Source organism: Gracilinanus agilis, chromosome 4 (genome assembly GCF_016433145.1).
Source record: "Gracilinanus agilis isolate LMUSP501 chromosome 4, AgileGrace, whole genome shotgun sequence".
Classification (NCBI taxonomy): domain Eukaryota; kingdom Metazoa; phylum Chordata; class Mammalia; order Didelphimorphia; family Didelphidae; genus Gracilinanus; species Gracilinanus agilis.
In genome coordinates, this window is record NC_058133.1 from 474,492,949 (window position 1) to 474,517,309 (window position 24,361).

The 24,361-nt window shown below is 41.2% G+C and overlaps 7 non-coding genes across 7 annotated transcripts; 4 read left to right on the forward strand and 3 right to left on the reverse strand.

The window, feature by feature from the left end:
* Positions 1–3,955: 3,955 nt before the first annotated feature.
* Positions 3,956–4,027, reverse strand: TRNAH-GUG. Its single transcript has one exon. It is a non-coding gene; the product is annotated as a tRNA-His (tRNA).
* A 9,139-nt stretch (positions 4,028–13,166) lies between these two features.
* On the forward strand, positions 13,167–13,237 carry TRNAG-CCC. Its single transcript has one exon. It is a non-coding gene; the product is annotated as a tRNA-Gly (tRNA).
* A 4,067-nt stretch (positions 13,238–17,304) lies between these two features.
* Positions 17,305–17,377, forward strand: TRNAV-CAC. Its single transcript has one exon. It is a non-coding gene; the product is annotated as a tRNA-Val (tRNA).
* Positions 17,378–17,900: 523 nt separating this feature from the next.
* TRNAK-CUU lies at positions 17,901–17,973 on the reverse strand. Its single transcript has one exon. It is a non-coding gene; the product is annotated as a tRNA-Lys (tRNA).
* Positions 17,974–18,752: 779 nt separating this feature from the next.
* Positions 18,753–18,825, forward strand: TRNAK-CUU. Its single transcript has one exon. It is a non-coding gene; the product is annotated as a tRNA-Lys (tRNA).
* Positions 18,826–19,348: 523 nt separating this feature from the next.
* TRNAV-CAC lies at positions 19,349–19,421 on the reverse strand. The gene has a single exon. It is a non-coding gene; the product is annotated as a tRNA-Val (tRNA).
* Positions 19,422–21,960: 2,539 nt separating this feature from the next.
* Positions 21,961–22,032, forward strand: TRNAH-GUG. Its single transcript has one exon. It is a non-coding gene; the product is annotated as a tRNA-His (tRNA).
* The last annotated feature ends 2,329 nt before the right edge of the window (positions 22,033–24,361 follow it).

Consider the following 24,361-nt stretch of genomic DNA (forward strand, 5'->3'; position numbering starts at 1 on the left):
AAGCTATAAAATAAACCCACATAAATCATCAGCATTTTAACATGTTACTAGCAAAGTCCTGCAAGAAGGAATAGCAAGAGATACTCCATTTAAAATAACCACAGATAGAATTAAAAAACAGGAAGTATACCTGCCAAAACAAACCCAAGCAGTACACAAACATAATTATAAAACACTTTTTACACAAATAAAGTCAGATCTAACTAACTGGAGAAATATTAATTGTTCAGGGATGGCAGAGCCAATATCATTAAAATAACAAACTTATCTAACCTAATCTACTTATTTTTAAAATTATCTCTCCTTGATCTGCTTTCCAGGTCACCTGTTTTTTCATTGAGACAGTTCATATTTTCTTCTATTTTTTTCATTCTTTTGATTTTGTTTTATTGTTTTTAATGACTTATGGAGTCATTAGCTTTCACTTGCCCAATTCTAGTTTTTAAGAAATTATTTTCTGCAGTCAACTTTTGTACCACCTTTTCCATTTGACCAATTCTGATTTTTACAATCAGTTCTTCTCTTCAACGGATTTTTGTGTCTCTTTTAACATTTGGCCTATTCTGTTTTTTAAGGTGTTATCTTAAAAAAATTATGTTTCTTGTACCTCCTTTACCAAGCTATTGACTCTTTTTTTCATTATTTTCTTGATTTTTTTTTTTGCATGTGATTTTCTTGCTTTGATCTTATTCTGTTCTGTTGGAAGCCAATCGGAGAAAATAGGGTCTTTGATAGGGCTTTTCATCTGGATTCCCATCATGATCAATACAGCTGATGCAGCTCTGTGATTGATTCTGGTAGCCTAAGCCTGAAAGGCTGGGCTGCCAGCAGGATGGCTAATCCAAAATAATTGACCCCTCCTGGAAGCTCCTTTTATAACTGGAAGTCATTGAGAGAAATAGAGTCTATAATAGATATTTTAATCTGGACCCCATTACAAGATCAATGACAAGTAAGACTGTGTGTTTGAACTTTCTGCTCTGCAAGTCAGGACGCAGTCAGAATGGGTTATATAAGATAAAAATCTGAACTCCTCTCTTTGATTCCTTTTATGATTGATACTTTTTTTTTTATTGGAAAGCATCATAATCTAATTTTTTAGGAAAGCTTTAAGTTCTTAGTAAACCAGCAGTTAAGGAGTTAACAGTTTTTCTCCAAGACAAAAAGGCAGAAAGTAAGCTGCCAGGCTATGAGTCTGCTCCTAGACAGTCAAGGTTAAAATCAGGCAAGCTCAACAGTTGAACATTTTGCCAGGTGCTTTCCAACACATAATGTTAAAAAACTTATTCATGAAGTTATCTCTAGAAATATAGAAAGTTTTCCCAGAAATAGCTTTCAGATAATGATAAGACTCATTCCCAGCCTTGAATCTTGTTTCATTCCAGGCCTAATCTTTTGAGGTAATTCTTTTACCTTGAGCTACTGTACAACTATAACTTTATTGTGCTTTGTAAAACCATATGCTAATCATTATGTAATCCTATAACTTTAGCATGTCTTCGCAACTGCAAAACCCCATTATGCTCTGTGAGAAATGATTCTTTTGAAAATGGTTAAATAAAGAATGCTCAGAGATGGTCTTTTGGAGCAGCTATGAGCTAACCACTAGCTGCTGTTCTCAATCTTTTTCATCCTTATTGCCAACCCCATCTTAGGCCATTCAAAGCCCTGTCAGTATATAGAGCTGGACCTCTACACCCTTCCCCCATTTTTCCTCTACCTCTTTTAATTTTTAAAGTCCTTTTTGACTCCTTCCAGGAATTCTTTTTGAGCCTATGATCCATTAACAATTTTCTTTGAGGCTTTGGATGTAACTGTTTTGATTATTGTTTTCTGAGTTTGTGTTTTGATTTTCCCTATACACTATAATAACTTTCTATGATCAGGTTTTTTTTTTTTGTTTTCTCATTTTTACAGCTTATTACTTGATTTTTAACTTATGTTAAAATTAAGATCTGCTCCTGAGGTGAAGAGGTCACTATCCCAGGTTTCAGATTTTTTGTGTTCCTATTTTCAGAGCTATTTCTGGGGGTCTGTGTAAGTTTTCAGTTCTTCCTATATGATGTAAGGAGAGGTGGGGCCACTGCTTTCTTTATTTATGCTTTTTGTGAGCCATTACAAGAACTCTTTTTTTTGTCCTGGAACTGGGACTAGGGCCCCTACTCCCCTGCAGCTGAAGGCTCTAGTGTGCTAAAGATTCTTCTTACCCTGGGATGGTCACCTAGAACTTGATATGGGTAAAGCAACAGAGCACTGGATCCACTGTCAGAAAATGGTGATCTCCTTTAGACAGGTTGTCCAATTCCCTTACCTTCTGTGGACTGAGAACTTCAGGAGCCACTATTACCAATTTAGTCACTTGCAAGGCCTGCAATGGACTGTGATCCACTCTCATGCTACTGAGACAGATCTTTCCTATAAACTTTTAAAGTTGTCTTTGGAAGGGAAATTGTTTCACCATGATCTTTTATTGGTTCAGTCACTCCAGAATTCATTTTAAAGTTACTTGAAAGGGGAATTTGGGCTAGCTCAGGTAAGTCACTGCATTTACTCCAACATCTTGGCTCTGTTCCACTCTTATCTTTTAATTGTCCAGGGTTTGCCACTAGTTGTATTGACTGACTAATTAATGTTGTCTTGATAAGGGTATTCTACAAGTAGGATAAAGTATACTGGTAAATGGACCATGGCGTTTGAAAGGATCAATTTGTTTTTTGTCATGACCTCCAGTAGAATTATAAAAATTCAATCTATCAGGAAATATAGATGATATTAAACCAAAAGTTATAAATAAATAAAAGAAAAAGATAGACAAAACACCATATAACTAAAACAAAATTTATGAAAACTCAAATCCATGGAGTCTAGATAAAGCATTTCAGTAAAAGAATGAGTCATCCCTGCCTTTCAGTCTCATCTAAGTACATGTTTTACTGTAGTTCTCTTTGTATTGAAGTAACAGAGGAGCCTATGAGGTGCTCACTAGGAGGCCTTGCCCAGGGCTGAAACAGAAATATCTTGCCGCATCTGGCTTGTTTTTCTTTTTCTTTTTTTCCTGCAATATACACTAAAAAAGTAGTCTGTGATTTAATTAATTAACCAGCAAAAGATAGAAATGTCAAATTTCACCTGGTCCTCAAGCCACAATCATGTAGCTTCACAAGGATATTAAATCACTTTTCATGAGCTGATTTTCTCAGCAGTTGTATTCTGAATACCTACTGCTCACTAGAAGTGCTTGGCTTAAGAATACTTAAACTACTTGCTTTTCCCTTTTCCTATGGCTTAGCATGGCATCAATTTCCTTACGTATTTCTTTTTCTTTGTCATCAGGAAAGAGTAATCACTTTGGGTATAACTCAATATTAGAACTAAAATTTTGCTATTTTGACCCTGGTGCTCATTCTTGTTAGGAGGGAGGACGGATGCTGGTGTCTATCCTTTGGCTGTGGGAGACCCTCCCCAGGGGAGAGGTTCTAGACTCGCTCTAAGTTCTAGACTTAGAGCATTCTCTTCAACCTTTTTTGTTAAATCTCTCTTCTACAACTCCATCCAGAATAATGGGAGAGGGTATCTTTGGAAAGATGGGACTGGTTCCTATTAGACCGGGGTTCCAAAGGGTTTCACTTTCACGACTACTCTAAGTGACCCTAACATTCACCTCTTGTAAAGGGTGCCATTCTCTGCTGAAAGCAGAGACTTTCATTTGTTTGTTTATCTATCTGTTTGCTTATTCATCTATCTATCTATCTATCTATCTATCTATCTATCTATCTATCTATCTATCTATCTATCTATCCATTCAAACGGAATAAATTTCACAAGTCTCGACCGGAAGTCCGGAGACTGCGAACTATAACAGAGGCGCTTTTCCTGGCGTGAATGGGGAAAGAGAAACACCTGGGCTGTTAAGCAGGAATAAAAAGCCCAGATTGAAAAAAGGAAGCCCCAACAATGCCGTGACTCGGATTCGAACCGAGGTTGCTGCGGCCACAACGCAGAGTACTAACCACTATACGATCACGGCTTGCTACCAAACAGGACGTTTTGCCACCTTCCCTTTGACTCTCTTAACACCACTTAAACCTACTTTCCCGGGAAAATGCTATTTTTTATTTTGGGGGCAACCGTTTTTCTTCACTTCCTTTTCTGATAGCACCTCCTTCGACTTTAAATTTCCGGAGACTGGAGTTCATCATGAGTGCATTGTGAAACCCAGACTCAAGGAATAATTACAACACAGCTTCTTCTCTCCAAAGCAATTACAATACAACCTCTCTTCTCTCCATTCCCAGGGAAATAACAACAGAAATAAATTCCATTTCATAACACCATTCCCTCCGTTTCCATCTGACCAGAAGGACAAGTTACTTTCCTGGGTCACCTATTATAGAATTGTCAGGGGATAGTAGAGAAGCACACTAGGCTTTCTGGGTGACAGCCTGAGTGTTTTTCACTCTTCGGGGAAAGGAAATAGGCAACCAATGAAATGACTCGGAGGAAGAATGCAACCGATTCTTGATCTCTAAACAACTCTGCTCTTTCTTATTCCTTCCTGGGCAAAACATAGTAGATGGACAATAATTAAAATACAAAAAGAGTATGAAATCTGCAAACTCAGTTTCCAATTAAGCATTCTAGTCACCAATTACTCCATCTCCAAAACTAATCATACCCTCTCTCATGCCCTGAAAGTGTTTCTCTAAAGTTTCCATGGGTTTAGATTGGAATCAGGCAGAGATTATCTGTGTGGATGGCTCAAGGACTAGCCATTCCACCCCCACTACCATTCCATACCATCTTGTAATAATTTTATGTATATCATGCATATGTTTATGAAATGGCATGCTGACTGCAGTGTCCTAGGAGCATGCATATTATTTTAGTGTCTCTTTCTGGAAGTTCTTGAAAATCATATGGGATGAATAGGCTCTCTGATTCTTCGCATAAAAGGATAGTCTATTTCCACTCAGGTTACCTCCTGATGAAGAAGAGCCCTTTACCTTCAGCTGTTGAACTAGAATTGATGGAGAGACAAAAAAAACTCATAGGACAACTTAACTCATTTTTTTTGTCTGGCTGATTCCAGTTAAGGAAGACACACTGTAAGCCTCTGGGTAGGAAGAGGATCCAGTCCCTCCCTCCCCATTCTCTACTCTGACCCAGACACTCTTACTTGATTCTGTTTTAATTCTCCTCCGTTCTTAAAGGAAAGAGGATTAGAATAGGCTTTGACCTTGGAAACTTCCAAAGGTTTGGAGTGGAAGAGGCCAAAAGTTAGAGTCCAGTGAGAACTGAAGGCCTCAGCCCTGAAGTGGATCACTCACTGGGCAAGCAATTTAGGGACCAGAGAGTTGGTCTGAGCTCTCTTCTAATTCTCATGATTTAGCATACTTGGATGCTTGGATCTGAATTAGCACCTGTTTAACTTTAGTTTGTGTTTTTCCTTGCAGTTGAAGGAAAAAGAGGGGAGAATAACACCAGGGGTTACTGAGGCAGTAGACACAAAACCTTTCTGATTAAGGTAGACTGTGTTTTCTCCTTGACCTCCAGTTAATCAAGGATGTGCCAAAGAGCAAGGTGAGACTAAATGTTTTTTTTCTTCCTGGAAAATTAACATCACAGAAATTTTAGCATAAAGGGGGTGTTTCTTCCAGCCATCAAATGGCCATTGAGGCAAAGTCAATAACCATTATACTATAGGAATAATCTGTAGGGTTGTAAGATTTAAATTAATTTCCAATAACTCTAAGTTATATTTATATTTATAAAGTTTATTAATAATCACTTGAAGCAGAAAGAAAATAAACTAAAAGAAATAGAAGTTTAAATCTAATTATCTAACAAAAAATAAACCCACATGAGTAAATTCTCCTGCTTCACCTCACCCCACCTTCACAACCCATGATCAGGAGGAAAGAGAGAGAGGAGAGGCTACACAAAATTTATATCTTCCCTATGTCAGCATATAAAATGAGAAGGAAAGTGGGATGCTGGGAATTGAAGTTTTAGGGTTCAGATTCTGATTACACAGGGTGAACCTTTTGAGGACAAGTCCCATACCTCAGACTACTTGGTAGGGGCATCCTAACACTGTCTTATGGATAACAAAGATTCTGAGCCTTTTTTCCCCACTCTGGCTGTTTCTAATCTGAAAAGCCAAATGAAGTGGACTAGATTTACTGGAGCCCTGTCTAGGTTGCAGGGGGAGGTATAATGGGGAGTTGGCAGGGTTGGGGGGGAGTGTAGTCTGCTTGGACATTTTACATTAAGGCATCATCTTCAGGGGATTCCCAATATAAATATGGTTCTTGCTAAGCATTAACTTCTATTCTGTCTCTCTCTCTTTCCTGCTTACTCTTCACAGAAAGGCACTGGAGTTACAATTCTATGCTCACTCCAAACTATTCTGCCCCAGTATGTGGTTTTCCTGCTTCTCAAGGAATCTGGAAGATGCCACACCCTGGGCCCCAACAGATTATGCATCTTCTTTGCCACTGAAAAGGCCTTGGTTGATATTGTTATCTGTTCCTTCATGTACAGATAACAACAAATATTTATTGAGCTCCAACTAAACACAAAACCCCATGCTAGATGTTAGGGACACAAAGGTGAAAATGAAGCAGTGGCTAACCTTACTGAGCTTTACTTTCTTTTGGGGAAGAACAATATGCAACTAAATAAGGAAACCCTAAGAATGCACAAAGAAATACAAAGTAATCTCATGAGGCAGTGGGAGCATAAATAAGGAATCTGTGAGCCACAGTGAGACATATATATATATAAAGACCTCTCCTGCCTATATATATATATATAGGCAGGAGAGGTCTTTCACAGGAATTGTTTCTAGAGGAAAGCTGAGGATTCTCCTAGATAAGAGTCATTGTAGTCAAAGGGTACCATTTGTGCAAATGCATAAAGATCAGAGATAATAAGCTGTGTACATGGAATCTTGTAAGACAAGTGGATTGGGACAAGCATAAGGAAAGGGGGAGGTAATATAAATATGACTGGAAAGGCATATGGGAGTCAGGCTATGGAGAGCTTCAAAAGCTGGTTTAGGATTTTGTAGAGCCATGCTGGGAACCCTCAAGAGTATCAAAGAAGGAAGTTATAAGGCTGAGCATAAGCTTGAGCCACTTTGTTGACAAGGTAGACACAGTTCTGGATCCTAATTTCAAGACATGCTCAATCAGAGTCTCCAGGTGTATACTCATGGTCCCTTGTCAATGGATACTCCCTTAAAGATGATTGGTGACCTAACAGGAAGAATTGCACAGTTAAGAGGCTTAAAAAGAGAATTAGCATCTCTAGTTGTCTTTCCTCCTGGTGGCTCCCCTTTTGAGCCATTTGGAACCTTATAAGCTCTACCTTGCATTTCTCTAGATGGGTTTTCCCCTCTCATCCCTTCTCCAGCATCAGCTATTGTGGCTATCATCACCTGACTTGATAGGTAGATGTTTTCTAGGCAAGGCTGGGATTGGATCCAAGCTGCCTCTTCTGCTTTATGTTTCTTTTACTGAGCATGAATGATCTAGCACTGAAAAGGAGGTTATGAGACCTTTTATTTAGATGGTTTAACACAGCTGAATGATATTGCTTTAAGTAAGATTAAGTGACTCTGAAGCTGGGTGTGTTCTGTGTTAAATCAGCTGACAGGCCCCACCACTTGGTTGATTCCTCCTTCACAACTGACTAATGAGAAAGTAAAAGATTCCTCCCCAACTGTCAGTGCTAAGTGAACTCAGTTCTTTAGATGTAATAAGAACTAGTAAACTCAAACTATTAAAGATGTTGTAACTGACTGTGATTTGTTGGTTGTGATGTTGATCCTAGTGATAGAAGATCAATAATCACTTCAATGAGCTTGATGGGAGAAAGGAGTAGTTTTAACTGACACCTTTCCCTAAGAATCTGCAGCACAGATCAGGTCAATACAGGCTCTTCTCTTTTTAACTTACTTAATGAAGGTAAACAAGGCTAGGGAAAGGTTGGGTTGAAATAAAAAGGAAAGAGGGATGGGGAATGAATCCTAAAATCTTGTTAATCTAACTAAACCCATAATAAATCTTCAGGAGTTTTCAGGTGAAGCTGATTCACTGAACCTGCCAGACTAATTGCCTTAGTCAGGCCTTAAGGCCTGACTTCAGTTGCTGGATATTCTAGCTCAATTCAAGTTGGCTTGGTTTAACAGGGTTGATCTTCAATATTTATATTCTTTTTGGTGTTTAGTAAGTTGTATATTGTTGATGATGTATAGGAATGGATGTTGATAGCACTGGATAAGCAATGAGCCTAGGTAACTATTCCTATGAGGTATAAGTTAACCTTAGCTAAGAGACAATTTTGAAATGCTTACCCTCCCACCATTCTCAAGACTGAGACCCTAAGAATGGGAATCATCCTCAATTTATAGGGTGCTCTCAACAGACTTTTTGGTGTCATGCCAGCTCATACCACCTCTGTATTCTGCATTCAAACCTCAGTAATTGGCAACTATCCTGGCCCAATATGGCTTCTTGCAAAAGTATTTACAGCACTCATCATAAAGGAAATGTTTCTAGACTTAGAAATTACTGCCTGAACTCCAGAGGTCCAGGGTCATTGAAAACTCTGGCTATTGGGTGTCTAGCAATTGTTTGTACAGTTGTGACTTTCTTAGTGGATGTGATAACAGCTATGCCTTCTGGGATGGTCACAAAATATGGACCTTTCTAGAATTGTGGTTCCTATAAGAGAAACTGAGATAAAAATGAAAAATTGTAATCAGTCTCTAAAGTCTCCCTGAAGTTTTATCTATCTCTAGAATTATTATTATATCTAGAATCTATCTCTAGAATTATTATTATATCTAGAATATAATAAGAAGAGTGTGTGAGGGTTTATATATTAAGTATGTACAATTTTATGTATAGCCTTTTATGTTTTGAGCATTTCTTTTGTAGTAAAGTATAAGAATAGGATTATAGAAAGAAAAACTTTGATAAGGTTAAGTTTAAGAATATTGGATGCTGTCTCCAGTGCTACTAGCATGAGCCCATTCCAAGAATCCTGGAAGGGATCTTGGAATGTACAGGGAACTGGAGGAAGCTGTTTGAGTGAATGACTGTCACTTCCTGCCCTGAGCTGGAAGAGGAAGGCTACTGCTGTCTTATGAGTGTTTCCTACCTCAACCTTTTGTGGAAGAAGAAAACTATAAACTGCCTTTGGAGGTTCCTATTTCACTGGAGAGAACATCTTATAGAAGATCTTTCTATATTTGCTGTTTTACTAACACTGTCTGAGAGAAGATTTATCTGGATATCCTGCTTGGTGGGCTTTGATGTTTTTACCTCAGAGCCATATTCAGCTCTGAGTGAACTCAGCCATCTTGGATTCATTCTTAGTAAATCTGGAGACAATTTCTGAGATAAATAATTAGACCAACAACTGAGGATTGTAGTCCGGTGGATTAGAAAAGGTTTTGGTGGGGAATTAGCTAGAACCAGGGAGAAATAGTGTAGCTTGAAGACCCGAAGACTCCATCGTGAGATGGATGTAGATTGAAGGGTTGAAGTTTTAGGATTTAGAATCAGGGCATCCTTGTGTTTTAATCCTCATATTTTACCCTTGATTTCTAAATAAAGATACTTTTATACAAATCAGTCTCCAAGGCTTGTGGGTGCTGGCCCAGTGAAGGAAGGTTCACTTTGTTTTCCCTTCACAATAGGGAACTGAGATACTTATAAACAGCCAATTAAGGATCTAACCCAGTTCCCTATAGTGGATATCAGATATCACCATCTATCTACATTATTTCTTCAAAAGGAAAAATATAACAGACCTATAGTCAATATCTACTCTATAGATTGAGTAACTTTTACAGAAAGGTTGCTTCTAAATTCTTTTTGGGAAAGACTTAGACATGAGTCAAGATTTCCCCAGCAGTTCTGTTCTTTGATAGAGACATAATGAGCCAGGGAGTGAGAAAAACCTGATTCTCTCTTAAGATCCATCCTGGTGTCCCAGGACTTATCCCAAGTTTGGAAGCCAGAGCTGGGTGCCTTTGTGGAATAGGGGTACACTTAAAGTAGTCCCTGACATTTTGAAATTCAAAGATATTTTATTTTCCTAATTATATATAATAATAATTTTAAATATGTTTTCCAAAATCATAAGATCCAAGCCACCTCCTTTCCTCCCTTCCCTCCCTCTGCTCTGAGATGGTAGGCAATTTGATCTGGGTTATGCAAGTATTTCATGTAAAACATACTTCTCTATTGGTCATTATTATAAGAGCACACTCATATAAAACCAAAACCCCTAAATAAGACAATAAATACCCTGATGCGAAAGATAGTATGCTTTGATCTGCATCCATCTAACTGGCAGTTCTTTCTTTGGAGGTAGATAGCATTCCCCATTATAAGCCCTTCCAAATTGTCCCAGATCATTGTGTTGCTAAGAGTAGCCAAGTTTTCACAGTTGATTATCATTCAATATTGCTGTTACTATGTACAATGTTTTCCTGGTTCTAGTTATTTCACTCTGCATCAGTTAGTCTCTGACATTTTGAGGCTGGCTAGTACTGGGATGAGTCAAAGGAGAGTGATCAGAGTCCCAAGATACAGTCCTGCCATCATATCCCCTTACCTGACCCTTGCAATGTGAACTATGGAGAACAACCAGGAAATCCTGCTCATTTATGTTTTTTAGCAATAGATCAGCAGGAGGAGCCCCAGGGAAAGGGCCATGTCACAAGTTCAGCTTGTGACTCAAAACAGCAAATGGGTGCAGAGTTCCTTGATTAATGCTGTTCCATTGTTATGAAATAAGAAAATTTAAGCGTCACTGAGGGGGACTGACAGCCAAGTGGGTTGAGTGAATAGTTTAATCCAATTTGATCAAATCCCTTTAACCCAGCTGTCCTGATTTTCATGTATAATCTCAATCTGTCTTAATAAACTTATTTAGCCTCTAAGAAGATTCATTCTTAATGATGTATTATTTTCATTTCTAAATAATGCTCTAACTATATTATTTGATTTCTAATAGGGGTTGGTAATGTATTTTTCAAGCCTCTTTCCTCATTCCTTTGTCTTGACAATCCTAGGAATGCTTTCACATTCTAGAGCAGCTTCTAAAATTGGGATAATTAAAATTGAGAATATATGCTTCATTTTGTCTAGTAAACAAAAACTAGTTGAGGCCAAGTATACCAGGAGGGCAGTTATGTGCTTGGTGCTAAGGGGTAGGGATACAAAAAGGAAGTAAAATAGAATCCCTACCCTCAAGGAGCTTACAACCTAATGGCAGAGACAACACACAAACAAGCATAATACAAAGTAAGCTATGTAGAAGATAATTAGAATTAATTAAAAGAAGGAACTAGAATTAAAAGGAGTTGGGAAAGGTTTCCTGTGAGTGATAGGATTTTAAAGGAAGCCAAGGCAGAGTGGAGGAGAGAGAACATTCTAGGCATGAGGTGACAGCTAGAGAAAATGTTCAAAGCTGAGAGATGGAGTGTTTTGTTCATGAAACAGACTGGAGGCCAGTGTCATTGGATCAAACATTATGTGGCTGGAAGTATGGCATAAGAAAATTAGAAAAGTAGGAGAGGGCTAGGTTATGGAGGGCTTTGAATGCCATACAGAGCATTTTGTATTTGGTCCTGGAGCAAAAGGAAGCTACTGATGTTTATTGAGTGTGTGTGTGTGTGTGTGTGTGTGTGTGTGTGTGTGTGTGTGTGTGNGATGTTTATTGTGTGTGTGTGTGTGTGTGTGTGTGTGTGTGTGTGTGTGTGTGTGTGTGTGACATGATCAGACTTGTGTTTGAGGAAAATCACTTTAGTGACTGAATAGAGAATAAATTGAAGGGGAGAGATCTGAGGCAGGCAGATCCAGCAACAGTCTGTTGCAGTCATGAGGCGATGAGGGCCTGCACTAGAATGATTGCAGTGTCAAAGGAGAGAAACAGGGTGGGTAGTCATGAGATTTTGCAAAGGTGAAATCTGCAAGCCTTGGCAACTGGGGGCAGAGTGAGAGATGATGAGAAATCTGGGATGAGTCCTAGGTTGTGAACCTGAGGGATGAGAGAACAGTGTTGCCCTCAACAGGAAAAGGGAAAGTAGAAGGAAGGAAAGGTTTAAAAGAAAAGATAATGAACCCTGTTTTAGATATTTTGAGTTTAGGATATCTACTGGACATCTAGGAGGTGCCCCAAAGGTAGCTAAGATGGAAGATTGGAAATTAGCAGAAAAGTTGGGACAAGATAGATATATCTGAGAGTCATTAGCTCAGAAATGGGAGCTGATGAGATGACTAAATGAAGTAGTAGTAGAGAGAGAAGAGGACCCAGGACAGAACCCAGAGGGACTCCTATACCTAGAGGAGTATCTAGCAAAGGAGACAGAGAAGGAGGGATTGGAGAGATAGGAGAAAAACCAGGAGATAGTAGAGTCTCAAAAACAAAGAGAGAAGAGAATATCAAGAAGAGAATGATCAGTGGTGTCATGTGCTGCAGAGAGATCATAGAGAAAAAGAATTGAGAAAAGGCCACTGAATTCAGCAACTAAGAGATCATTAACTTTGAAGAGAGCAACTTCAGTGGAATGACAAAGTCTTATGAACATATACCAAGAGTTGTAAACCGATATGATGTAAGACAAATAGAAGGGAGAACTAGAAACTGGACTCTGTCCAGGTTCTGGTTCCAACTGTTTCTCAGCTTAAAACAGTATTTTATCATTGCTCTGTCACTCCTCCTCCTCACTTTCACTCTTCTTCCACTTGTTTCTGTCTCCTTGCAAAAAGTGTGATATGCAGCTATGAAGTTGACCTGTCTGACCTTTGATTTCCTCTTGATGCCCGACTCTTGTGTGAGAAAATGTAATTGAATATTAAGAGAGAGTTAAGAACTAGAGATAATTATATTTAGAAGTGACTCAGTGGAAAGTGATCCAAGCCACATTTTGTATTAGACTGAGCTGTGGGCAAGTTTGAGGAAAGTCAGCAAGAATGAGAGGTTCATAGGTTTGGAGCTATTAGCGACCATAGAAGCTAACTAGTGTTCTAGTGCAAATCAGGGCCTGGAAGGGTTAGTTATTCTGTAATACTTTGCCAATTTCCTTGCATAGAGGCTCCAGGGATATTATCACTGAAAGAAGAGTATCTAGAGGAAACGGGTGAGCATTGGTGGTTCAGTGGTAGAATTCTCGCCTCCCACGCGGGAGACCCGGGTTCGATTCCCGGCCAATGCAGTAACAATTTTCTATACCGCAAGATTCTTGGAATCTCACATCTTTAGAAAATAAACTCTTCCATTTTTTTTTTCTCGGTCTTCAAGGCATTTTTTTTTTTTTGTATCCTATAAATGTTCTAGGGCAGTTGGCACCTCCTGGGGATTCATCTTGTCAATCAAAGTGTAGTGGGCGCCGGCTGAAGGTAGGAGCTATAGGACAAGTCACTGATTCTCCTGCACTCTATATAGAAGGGGGAACAAATCGAGAAATAGGGACAAAGAATTAGTTCCACCTACACAGGTTCCCAAGACATACCAAACCACGCTCTTTTCTTGAGCCCTTGCCCCCCACCTCCCCCCCCCCCAGGTTAAGATTCAACGAGATCCAGAAAACGTCAAATAAAAACTTGCAATGTGAGAGATGCAACTAAAATGAGAGGGCAAATTTGTGTCCTCAAGAAGAATAATTATAACTGCAGGCACCATCAGATCTCGCTGGCTATAGTCAGAGATAGCCCAGCTGGCAGGCAGGAATTCAAGGCAGGGCAAAAGTAAAGGGAAAGAAAAGAAGCCATGGACTAGAAGGTCTCCTTTGAACATCTCCCTAGCCAAGGAGAACCTTGACTAAAAGATCCCACCAAGATTTGGACACATAGTGCAGGATTCAGAAGCCAGAGTGCTAACCTTTACATTAAGGAACCACTTGGAAAAATGCCCTTTCCAAGGGTTTTATTACAGAAGCCTTTGGAGCACCCATGCTTCACACTAATTTGTTCTTGCATCAAGAAATTCTGCCTCAGTCCAGAAGAAATTAAGTCAGCTCTAATGCAGACACACTCTCTGCCACAATGCCATATGCACTCATCCTTTCTCCCATGCTCTCATGACTATTTTTTCACTTTGCCTTACACACCAACATCTGAACTAACTCATCCAGGAAATGTACCTCCTCTCTATTTACAATATATAACCCCCCCACCCCCATCCCTGTCTCCTTCCTCACTCCAATCTATGGACACGAAAATTCTCTCACCTTTTGCTAATCAATGGAATGACTCCAGAGGAATGAAGCTTGTTTCACCCAGTCTTGAAAAGGATTGAGAACTAGAGGCAGACTGAAATGTATGTTTTACCCAGTCACAAAACAATGCATGAACTTGTTTTGCTTGACTATATTAAATTGTTTCAAAAGAGGACTTTTATCTTTCTTGGTGGAGGAGTGGGAAGAACTGTGGCAGATAGAAGGTGAGTAGTGCTTTTGATGAATACAAGGAAGAAAGAACAGAAGAAATAAGAGCAGAAAAGAAAGGATAGGAAATGGAAAAGGGAGGGATGAAGGAAGAATTAAAAATGAAAATCATTTTTAAAAAACACCTGGAAGAGAAAAGAAGAATGTTCAGAAGGAATACAACACTTGAAGAGGAATTTTGCTATTGTCCTGTAAAATTTAATATATAACTAAACAAAGTCTACTTTTTAAAAAATTGCAATTTCTTAAGCAACCCTCTTTTTCTGTTCTTTGGGTATTGAAATGTTTGTGTTTGCTGATATTGGTTAAATTCATAATCTTAAATTGCTTAAAAGAAGACATTGTACTAAATAAGTGCTGTCTGAATTCATGCTGAATATAATTTCACCACAATGGCTATGTAAGTCTCCCTTTGGTAACTGTTGGATGGACTGGGAACATCCCATTCCTTTATGGTCTAGAACAGTGATGGGCAACCTTTTGAGCTCGGTGTGTCAAAATTCGCCAAAAAACTGAGTATAACTCGAGTGGTGTGTCACTTCAAGAAAAAAAAACACTATATTTTCACGATATTTATAGTTTAAATAACAAAAATGTATAATTGTAATATATAGCTATATTTAATAAACAAAATAGGTAAACTAATATAGATAGAATTGTCATCTATAGTGCACAGAGTGTCTACACTACAGCAAATGTCATCCTTGGCATGCAGCCCCATACCTCAGTAGCGTGTCTTCAAAAATGGTTACGTGTGTCAGCACTCCATAGGTTTCCCATCTCCAATCTAGAATCTGAGCTACAAGATTAGCCTGAATCAGGCCCAGCCTATATATAACAACTTAAAAGTGAAACTGAGTCTTTAGGTTTTCATCAGAGAATGCACAATCAGTGAATGAGAAGTTTGTTGCCACAAACCAATCCTTCTTGACTTAGTTGTCCTTGGATGAGTGACCCTGGGAGCAACTCTGTGATGAAGAGCTAGCTATGAGAAGTGATGGAAGCCCACAAGAAAAGATGTGATCACTGTGAAACTTCATTCCTCCAAAGGCATCCTGCTCTTGGAAGATTGGTAGTAATTAGGGCTATAGGTCTTAGTACTGTGTCAGTTTGCAATGCATCCCACAAATGGCACTCAGAAGCATTTGGGATCAAGCAAGGCATTTAATTCGATAACCATGAAAGCAATGGTTTTGGCCACTTGGGTCAAGAGAAAAGGTGAGTTAATGATAAATAGTTTTTGTTGTGCCAAAATGGCAAAAATGATCTCTAAACAGGACAAAGCATGTATTTTGTTTTGGCTGAAGGAAGGTATTTTTGAACTGTACTGCATTCTTGGAGAGCATAAATTCTTGGAATCCTCTGGAGGTATAACATTTTATTGCTGAAAAGACAGGAAAAATATAAAAAGCATCCTAGTGGTAACAGACTTTTGCACCTGTATTGCACAACTCTATCCTACCAAGGGTTAGAAAGCATTTACAATTCCCAATGACTTATGGGGAAATTTTAAATTTCTTTGTGGCTTCCCTTCCCTAATACACTTTGAACAGATGGGAAAATTTAAGAGTAAACAACTTAAGAAGGTTTTGGTTTTGGTAGGATTCAAGGAGACTAGGACTACAACTTACCACATCCGAGAGACCTACAGGCTCTGCATTTCAATCAAAAACCATTCAATACACACTGGAACTGAGTGCCTTTGAGAAAGTACAAGAATATCAAGCTTCCTTACCACTCTTCTGCCTTGGAGCCAATACACAGTATTGACTCCAAGACGGAAGGTAAGGGTTTAAAAAAGAAAAAAGAAAAAAAAAAAAGAATATCAAGCTTCAATTCTATTTCCATTTGGGAATAAACTCTACCTTTCTACTGCCTACTCAGAGAACTTTGGATCAAAGGGACATTTTAGTCACATTTTTGATGTAATTCCAAAATGCCTTCCAGACTGGTCGAACCAATGTCCAGCTCTCCTAACAGTGCATTTGTTGTTGTTGTTCAGGTATCATAGCACTTCTTTTTGTAATGTGAAAAATGAATAACCGAAAACAAAGGGTGCGCCAGACAATTGGAGAACTGCTAAATCACTTGTGGCATATGAATATACAGCTTTCTCCGTAAGAAAAGAGAGATACGAGGAAGCAGGCCGACGCAGAGTAAAATAAGGAGTAAAAGGAAAATAATACACACAATGACTACAGTGGCGACCATGAAAGGGCCACTCAAATGGCGGAGGGAAGAGGCGTGGCCCCACAGCCAAGGATCAATGCTCCACTATGGACGTCTCTGTCAGATCGCCAAGTACTGAACCCTCGGTCTTACGGTTCGACAAGTAGGCTCTCAGCAGGTTTGTTGTTTTGTTTTGTTTTTGGCACGAATATTTCACGCGACTATGAAAATCTCCAAACAGCCGCTTTTTGTGTGGTGGTCTTGGATAACGCTTTCGAGTTACAGCGCGCAATGAAAACATCCTCTCGTAGGCGCTAAACGGCTGAGAAGGAAGCTTCGGAGAAAACCAGCAGGGAAGCGGCGGCTGGACTGCGTTGGACAGCGGCGAGGAGCCTGGCGAGGTTCCAGGGAGCGGCGGGAGCGAGAGAGCGAAGGGTCCAGTCGTTTGTGGATGCACAGCGCTTGGGTCCTCCCCTAGAGGAGTTAGAAGGGCCCGACTTCCCTCGAGTCAAGGAGCTGGTCTTTCTGGGTCAAGCGAGAGCCCTCCTTTCTGCCCCAAGGGTCAGGGAGGAATAGTCCCTGGCTGCTGGCGGAACTCAGCAGGGAGTCGAAATTGGCAAAACCCTTTTCCCTGGTCAAAGAATGATCTGTGGGGGAGCTCACTCGCCGTTTCCGTAGTGTAGTGGTTATCACGTTCGCCTCACACGCGAAAGGTCCCCGGTTCGAAACCGGGCGGAAACAACTCTTTGGCCCGCCTCCCTTTTGGCGGGCCCACTCTCACTGACTCTCGAACCCCCCTCTCCTGACCTGTTTTCTCGAGGAGCTGGGCACAAACCAGACGCCGGCCTCCCTAAGGCATCTCCCATGCAATTAGCGCTTGCTGCTCGGGATAGCCTGCCTACGATGTCCTGGCAGCTTGTTTGCCCCCGTAGATCCTAAGCTGCCGGGGGTGGGCACGACAGGTCGCACGGGAGACTGGCATTTATTAACTATTTGCTTGTCTGCTGTATGCCTAGCACGGTGCTAAGAATAAGTGTTGGGGAGACAAGAAAGGCAGGAGACCTCAAAATCTACTGGCGTGTGTGTGTGTGTGTGTGTGTGTGTGTGTTTGTGTGTACGCGCGCGTGCAAGGGACCTTTCCGAGGCTGCCGACTTTGAGATATTGACCTGCGGAAAGCAGCTGCTAGCCTCGAAAGCAGCGTGTTTGGTCTCTCTCTCGGGTGATTGATTCTTCAAAGAAGAAAATGGAAGAGAAAAGAAGTTGCGCCCAACGTGGGGCTCGAACCCACGACCCTGAGATTAAGAGTCTCATGCTCTACCGACTGAGCTAGCCGGGCGACCACATAAATTTTCCTCCCTTCTGGCCCCCCTCCCCCTTTTTCAATTAAGTGGAAAGAAATGAAGTTGGCTCTTGATTTAGAGAAAGTCAGAGCGCAGGCCTTACGATCCTGGTTCTCTCCCTTACCTTACCGTGTAGGGAATGATCACTACTCGGCTTCCTGCATTTTCCAACCTGTGCCTCAAGAAAGGCTCATTCGTGTTCAGGCAATGGACGCATTAACCAAGGTCCAGGATAGCGGAAAAGGCTCTGAATCGCATGGCAGAGAGAGAGAGAAGGAAAGGAAAAACGCATTCCCTATCCGTGCATCCACCCACCGTTTTTGTACCCACCATACAGCGCCCATTTTGGGTCATTCGTTTAGTTTTTCATTCTAACATGGGCAATGCCATGGAGCATGTCCGGAGCTGCCAACAGTAAGAGCCCATTTTACACTAAACAACGTCAATTTGTTGTGGACTCTCTTTGCTGGGTCGTAACTTTCTTGATAGCTCTTCGGCAACAGGTAAATAAAGACAGAGGAGGTCGATTGTGGAACTAACCCACAGTCTGGTTTTGTCAAGCAGTGATTGGCAGTAGGGGAAGGAGACAAATGATTCAAGACATATACAAGTCAGTAAAAGAAAGTGGAAATGAGGAAGGGGCTTACTAAGGACTTGTCAGTTGAACTGACCCATGGAAGAACCAAAAAAGGCGTTGAAAGGGACACTCTACAAAGGAATTGTATTTCAAAGAAAGGGTTAGGTGTTGGTGGGGGGGAAGGGCCTCTTGTCGGTCGCCCGGCTAGCTCAGTCGGTAGAGCATGAGACTCTTAATCTCAGGGTCGTGGGTTCGAGCCCCACGTTGGGCGCAACTTCTTTTCTCTTCCATTTTCTTCTTTGAAGAATCAATCACCCGAGAGAGAGACCAAACACGCTGCTTTCGAGGCTAGCAGCTGCTTTCCGCAGGTCAATATCTCAAAGTCGGCAGCCTCGGAAAGGTCCCTTGCACGCGCGCGTACACACAAACACACACACACACACACACACACACACACGCCAGTAGATTTTGAGGTCTCCTGCCTTTCTTGTCTCCCCAACACTTATTCTTAGCACCGTGCTAGGCATACAGCAGACAAGCAAATAGTTAATAAATGCCAGTCTCCCGTGCGACCTGTCGTGCCCACCCCCGGCAGCTTAGGATCTACGGGGGCAAACAAGCTGCCAGGACATCGTAGGCAGGCTATCCCGAGCAGCAAGCGCTAATTGCATGGGAGATGCCTTAGGGAGGCCGGCGTCTGGTTTGTGCCCAGCTCCTCGAGAAAACAGGTCAGGAGAGGGGGGTTCGAGAGTCAGTGAGAGTGGGCCCGCCAAAAGGGAGGCGGGCCAAAGAGTTGTTTCCGCCCGGTTTCGAACCGGGGACCTTTCGCGTGTGAGGCGAACGTGATAACCACTACACTACGGAAACGGCGAGTGAGCTCCCCCACAGATCATTCTTTGACCAGGGAAAAGGGTTTTGCCAATTTCGACTCCCTGCTGAGTTCCGCCAGCAGCCAGGGACTATTCCTCCCTGACCCTTGGGGCAGAAAGGAGGGCTCTCGCTTGACCCAGAAAGACCAGCTCCTTGACTCGAGGGAAGTCGGGCCCTTCTAACTCCTCTAGGGGAGGACCCAAGCGCTGTGCATCCACAAACGACTGGACCCTTCGCTCTCTCGCTCCCGCCGCTCCCTGGAACCTCGCCAGGCTCCTCGCCGCTGTCCAACGCAGTCCAGCCGCCGCTTCCCTGCTGGTTTTCTCCGAAGCTTCCTTCTCAGCCGTTTAGCGCCTACGAGAGGATGTTTTCATTGCGCGCTGTAACTCGAAAGCGTTATCCAAGACCACCACACAAAAAGCGGCTGTTTGGAGATTTTCATAGTCGCGTGAAATATTCGTGCCAAAAACAAAACAAAACAACAAACCTGCTGAGAGCCTACTTGTCGAACCGTAAGACCGAGGGTTCAGTACTTGGCGATCTGACAGAGACGTCCATAGTGGAGCATTGATCCTTGGCTGTGGGGCCACGCCTCTTCCCTCCGCCATTTGAGTGGCCCTTTCATGGTCGCCACTGTAGTCATTGTGTGTATTATTTTCCTTTTACTCCTTATTTTACTCTGCGTCGGCCTATTATGTGCCTTCTTGTACTCTAGACTTAAAATGTTTTATTCCGCTTTGCCCTAAGGATCAGTTGGCTAGAACGTGGTGCTCAGATCCCAGCGCTGGCTATGGCACTTTGGGGAGACTGCTAAAAAGATACTGCTTGTCTAGTGAGCAGTGACCATCTCACGCCCACTTGACTGATATATGCAAACAAGAAGCCTGGCGATCAACATAGAAGCAACTCTAAAAACGCAGCGAGCGATTTAAAGACCTAAAGAAATGTCAGAAATCATCTTAGTATCCAAGGTTCAATGCCTGGCTAGAGATAGAAACCCAGAAGGAAGAAATCGCAGATCTTTCCAGGATTAAATACGGAGCCCTGGGAAAATCTCTTTCTAAATAAACTATTATACTTTGCTAGAGAAAAAACCAAACAACAACAAAAAACGGAGACAACTCATAATAGCCAGGAACCTCCGAGATCACGTACCTATTATGTGAAATAAGAAGTGTGTGTGTGCAGAGATCAGCTGCACATTCTTATTGCCTTGGAGTGTTTTCTGTACGAGATAAATCCCTCAGTTTGATTTCCATAGTGTCTATCAGGTATTTAGTAGTCTCTCACCTTAGCTTTACATGCGGCAAGATCTCCTTCCGAGGGAAAGTGAGAAGAAGCGCCCGGATTTCCCCCTGGAATAGGGGACGTCATTCTCACCTGGCTTGACGAGATGACCAATTTTAAACCATCAACTGACAGAAAGGGGACAAAAAAAGTCTTTTTTTTTTTAAACCCTAACTTTCCATCTTGGAGTCAATACTGTGTATTGGCTCCAAGGCAGAAGAGTGGTAAGGGTAGGCCAGGGGGGTCAAGTGACTTGCCCAGGGTCACACAGCTGGGAAGTGTCTGAGGCCGGATTTGAACCTAGGACCTCCCTTCTCTAGGCCTCTGCCTGCCTCCTCTCTCTCTCTCTCTCTCTCTCTCTCTCTCTCTTTCTCTCTCTCTTCTAGGGTACCCAAGGTGGGGTGGTGGTGGACGGAAATCAAGTCGTATTCTTCCCTGCCCCACTCGTGGGAGAGGAAATAGCTTAACTTGCAGTAGGAAAGAAGAAAACTTTCTAGCGGAATTCTTACCGAGGGCGTGGCTGAGCGCGCAACAAACACCAAGAGATTTCCACTTTGCTCACTAGGCAGCGAATAGGCGCAACTACTGTATAATGTGCTGACTTTGCTATTAATTCCCTGGGATAAAACTGAGGTTCTCCAGAAACAGGCTGTGCTTACTGGGTGTGTTCGATCTATTCTAATAGGTCTTCCCCTCCCCACATACACCTGTCTCCTCGCTTCAAAGGGTATTCTGTGTCTCCTTTCTTCCATTTGTATTAATTGGTATTGTTCATTTAAAATTAAATTAAAGTTGTTTTAACTACTGATCTGAGGTGGGCGAGGAGGATGGTAGGAGTGATGGGGGATGGGGGAATGTCTCTTCTTTCCCTCATGAAGCTCTGGTTCCCCTCGCACCTGAGAGCTTTCTAGGTCACATCCTTTAGGACTCGGGTTCTGCCTTAATCAGATCTGGGGGGTATTGAGGCAGGAGAGATGGAGAGGGAAGTGGGTGGGATTTGTGAAGGGGCAGGTGAGGAGGAAACGTCTCGTTTCGACTGCCGGGGAGTTGCTTCGTGAGCCTTGATTTCACAGTGCTCTCTCCAGGCAGAACTGCACGCTCGTTAAGAAAGTATAGAAAAGAAGAACAAGAGAAGGAGATGTCATCAGAAAGAAGAACAGAAGAAGAAAAAAGTTTCCTTGGGAGGGCGGGTCTAAAAGGCAATAAGAAAGTCAGATGAAAGGAAATGTGTCGTCCTGTCTGATAGCAAGCCGTGATCGTATAGTGGTTAGTACTCTGCGTTGTGGCCGCAGCAACCTCGGTTCGAATCCGAGTCACGGCATTTTGGGCTCTCCTTTTTGTTCATGGGATTTTAATCTTGCCAAAACTTCCAATAGGGTTCTCTCGCACTGCAATTAAAATACTCCAAGGCGCTGGAACTTCCTGCGCCGAGCCTCAATCCTCGAGACAAGGCTGGGAAAAGATGGAGGAGCTTCACCAGACTGACTGACTGACTGGGGCTGCTTTGCTGCCTCTATAGGGAGCCTGGAGTCCCAGGGATGGCCTTTAAGAGGGACAGACTCCCAATCCAGGAGGTGGTGACTTTCAAGGATGTGGCTGTGGATTTCACATGGGAGGAGTGGTACCTCTTGTCCAGTCCCCAGAAGAAGCTGTACAAGGAGGTGATGCTGGAGAATGCCCAGAACCTGCTTTCTGTAGGATCTCCTGGATCAACATGCGGTCTCCGTGGGCATCTCCATCTGGATTCAGGAGGCAGCAAATCTTTCACTAAAATAACTTAGACTTTACATATGAAATAAAAACACATTCCCCCTGAGGAGGATAGAAAGAAACATGAAAATTACATAGGGTTATACGGCTGAGATATGCATATGAATCAGTGCCATTAAAAAATCATTAGAAAAAGTAGCACAAAAAAGAAAACCCAAATGACTATTAGATGAAAAATTCTAAATATTAAATACTAAATTTTATATGGAAAAAATTCTAAGTAAGAAAAAAACAAAATCTCGATAGGTCTTTGAATAATGCCCAATTAAAGTAATCCACAGTCCAGCAGCCAAGACCACAGTTAACCACCATAGTAAGAAACATAGGAAAAGAGACTAGATTTTTAAAATTTATTCCCTAGTCTGCTATTTTGTCATTAATTCTTTTGTTGTTTCTTCTCAGGAATAGAATATGGAGCCAGAATAACTAGTTGTTAGGTACTTGATATAAATTTTACAAGGAGTGTGATACAAGGAGTCCTGCATCTTAACATATGTTAAGTGCTGCAACCTTGAGTCTCACACTAGGTTCAAGTTCTTTTTTATTGGTGTAAAAGTCTCAGCAATCCTAGTAGGATTGGTTTCTCTTTTTTGACCTGTGTTCTCTTTTGGCATCATTCAGGTTCAGGTTAAGTGAGACCTTCTTTGGCAATGTGTAGATGAGGTCTGTGCTCTTTTGTGATCTCATTTCCTTGAATCAGACATATGTACTAAGTCCCATAATAGCAAAATACCAATGGTAGTTTCAGTGCTCTTAAGGCTTTTGGGCAGGCAGTTACAGTTAGAACAAATGGATATACTAAACCCACACTAATGTAATAAAAATTTTTTCAATTTAGATAACATGCTTAGAAAAACTCAAATTGCATATGCAATTATAAAAAATCTGCTAAAAACTCAAAAATATATATCTCATATAATCAGTGACAATAGATATATATATTATAATTAGTGTCACTAAGGAGGGGTAGAATATAAAGGTTCTTACCCAAGAATTTAGATGTATTTCTTTAACTTCGTCATGGTCCATAATATGAGTGCAAATGAGGTAAAACAATGGAGGTATAAATACATTGAAGAAAATACAAAAAATTTCACAAAAAAATCCCAAAATGCAAATCAAGTCAATACAGGTCACTAATACAGGTAATATATGATCAGATCTTCCAGATACACAAAATATAAGTTATCCAAATTATCCATTCAAGTTGTTATGGACTGCCATAAAGGCACATGTCCAGGGTCAAATACAGGATGGCACAAATAAAGGCAGTAAGGGGGTAGAGAGGCACTGTATTGCAAAACTTGTTTCTTCTTTCCTATTTGGCGGGAGACAAAACTGAAAAGGGTTAATAACAATAAAACAACAAAAGCAATAGAGTTTAAGGGGTACCATCTTCTACCCCACGTGGAGAGGCAGTAGCACCCTGAGTAGTTCATAGACGAGCTCCACTTAAAAGATACTGTTGTGGAGTCATTTGGTTTGAGATATCTGCCTGATTTATGATCCTAGAATTATCATTTCTAAAATTGGGATTCCTGAAAGTATAGTTGTTCCTGAAATTGTTTCTGTAGTTGCTGTTCCTGAATTGTTGTTGTTGTTGTTGTTGTTGTTGTTGTTGTTGTTGTTGTTGTTNTGTTCCTGAATTGTTGTTGTTGTTGTTGTTGTTGTTGTTGTTGTTGTTGTTGTTGTTGTTGTTATTCCTGATTGCCTGGAATAGATTTCTACAGTTCATCATTACATGGCCCTTCTTTTCACAGAAGTGGCAGATCAGGGATTGATAATGAGATTCTCGGAGAGGGACAAATGGTATTGGTGAATTATCATGTCCTTTTTCCTGTTTATCTACTTTATCACATAGATTTCAGGCCCTTTTGTAT